General features: G+C 39.1%; 1 protein-coding gene across 1 annotated transcript in view; it reads right to left on the minus strand.

Annotated features, from left to right (window-relative positions):
- Nucleotides 1–2,500, minus strand: part of zdhhc20a (zinc finger DHHC-type palmitoyltransferase 20a) — a 27,203-nt gene that overhangs the window by 17,284 nt on the left and 7,419 nt on the right. The gene's annotated exons all lie outside the window — the stretch shown is intronic.

Raw genomic sequence — 2,500 nt, forward strand, 5'->3', positions numbered from 1 at the left:
CATTGTGTTAATAAACCTGGAGCAGCAACAGTGTGCGGACCTTCCTTCTTTTCATGTTTAGTCGGGTTTAAGTCCAGCACCTGTTTAATCTGGATGTGCGCGCTCTCCAAAACGCTACCAGAAAGACACACTCTCACAAAAATACGAAGAGCTCTTCTCCAAAACGCTCTTATCAAAATGGTATATAAAGTATATCCATTGAATATGGCCTATTTTTATAGTGCTTCATGTAATATTACTAAAATCAACTGTTTTATGCTTTGAATTTGGAAGAATCGGATAATATGAACTCAAGTTTAATTGCCCCGATAGTAACTTGAAATCAAATTTGAAGAAGTTTGAATGAAATTTGCGCTTAAATGGCTTCCATTATGTTATGGAAAAAGCTCTTCTTACAGTAGGCTATTAGTCAAAGAAAGACACATGTATACAAATATTATACAAATATATGACCACAAGGGAAACAAACACAGTTTTGATAGGATAGCTGGCAGGATAGTTCAGGCCATCAAATAGACAGCTAGATGGGCAGACAGGCAAATGGTGCTAACATTTTATGACAAATTGCTGGTGTCGACCCTTGAAGCCTAATGTGGACAACATCTAACAGAGAATATTTCACAGGGGTGATAGTGAAAAAAAATCCTTAGCCTGAACCCTGCTCTAACGACGACGACAAGATACTGCATAGTGACGTAACGTAGGCCTATTTTGACACATTATTCAAACATTTAATAGCCTGTGTATGACCATTATTCAAGCCTGATAGTAGAAGATAATCCTGTACCTATAACACTTTCTGAGCTAAGAATAACCTAATGGCTAATTATTATCAGTGTTTTTATTTTTGCAAACTCTGTCAAGCCTGAAATCAGGCATGGAACCTGAATACTATCAGCCCTGTATTTCATTTTCAAATGCACACATACAGAGCTACAGTATGCTATAAAAACCAAGAGAGGCCTCTATTTTCAGAAAAGGGAAGCTCATCTTAGAGTGTAAATAACACTATAAAACTGCTCTAAAAGGGGAACTCGTTTTAAGTCAGTCTTTATCTTTGTTATGACACACTGCAGTGCCATTGGGAGCAAACACACAATATAAATGTAGTATTCGGAGCATGTATAAAACAGCAACCACAAAATGACCACGTTTAGCAATGCTGCACGCCATATATACACATCTAATCAATTCACTTCACACAAGCTACAAAGGGTCATAAATGTTATTATTATAAGCTGGGAGTTAATTTAAGGGTGACTTGCATTTCTGCTCAAAATAACTGCGCCCACTACACAGCTGGGATCTGAGATCTGGTATCTATAATGCCTTTGCCAGAGTATACATAGACATCCCATAGGAAAATATATAGAAAAAAAGTACATGGTTATACAAACTTTCTAACATGGAATATGTATGTGGGTGACTTATGTGAGGAAAATAGGCTATTTTTATAATATGTGCCATATTTATCCAGTCTATACATGAATCACTCTGTATGTTTAATACAGATCTTTTTCCTATGGGGTTGCATAGACGTAAGCTGCTGTCTTGTCAAATTAACCGCTAAAATCAGATTACTGCCTCGCCATGGAAATGCAAAGTGACAGTCTTCGCTTTTCACCCAGGACACAGCACCTACTACTGTCACCAGACCTGAAGGCTGTCAGTAAAGCAGTTGACAAATCAGGATACTGGGGTGAGTTTCTCAAAAGAGAAGTTGTTAGCCTGTTAGCAACTTTGGTAGTTGCCAATGGGAAAATGGATTGAAAACAGCAAAGTAGCTAATGTAGTTAGCAACTTTGGCTTTGAGAAATTCACCCCAGGTCTGTTAGTTTCCAGAGGAACAGAGTGAGAGACGACTGGGTCTTCTCTCTGTCTGTCTGTCTGTCTGTCTGTCTGTCTGTCTGTCTGTCTGTCTGTCTCTCTCTCTCTCTCTCTCTCTCTCTCTCTCTCTCTCAAAGCTTTGCTGAGTTTTTAACCAATTGCTATTGGTAATAAAGTAGTAATGTTTCAAGAAGGAGGCCGCACCTTACATAGTAGTGTTTTTTATTGCACAGACGCGTTTCGGCGTGTGCCTTCTTCAGCTGTGCAATACAAAAACACTACTATGCAAGGTGCGGCCTCCTTCTCGAAACAATGAATTTAAAATTTGGGCCAGCACCCTCAGAAGTTTAAATAATTAAGAGTGACGCCTGCTCCAAGAAGAAAATTAATAACGTAGTAAGTAACACTGTCACTTCTGAGAAAAGGGTAATCCACAATATGGTAAAGCTGCTTTGCACAAGTGAGGTTTAGCATTCTAACAGAAAGCTACGACTCAATCACTCTGATCCCAAACACGTAGCCTGGATGAAATGTACAAGGGACAACCCAGCAATCAGTACACAACAACCAGAGTATTCATTACAATTCTAGAGTAGTAGACAGGGCTTGACATTAACGTTTTCGCTTGCTGGCCACTGTGGCTAGTGGTTTTCCTGAGTCAATAGCCATCCAG

The sequence above is a fragment of the Engraulis encrasicolus genome, chromosome 7, assembly GCF_034702125.1.
Source record: "Engraulis encrasicolus isolate BLACKSEA-1 chromosome 7, IST_EnEncr_1.0, whole genome shotgun sequence".
Classification (NCBI taxonomy): domain Eukaryota; kingdom Metazoa; phylum Chordata; class Actinopteri; order Clupeiformes; family Engraulidae; genus Engraulis; species Engraulis encrasicolus.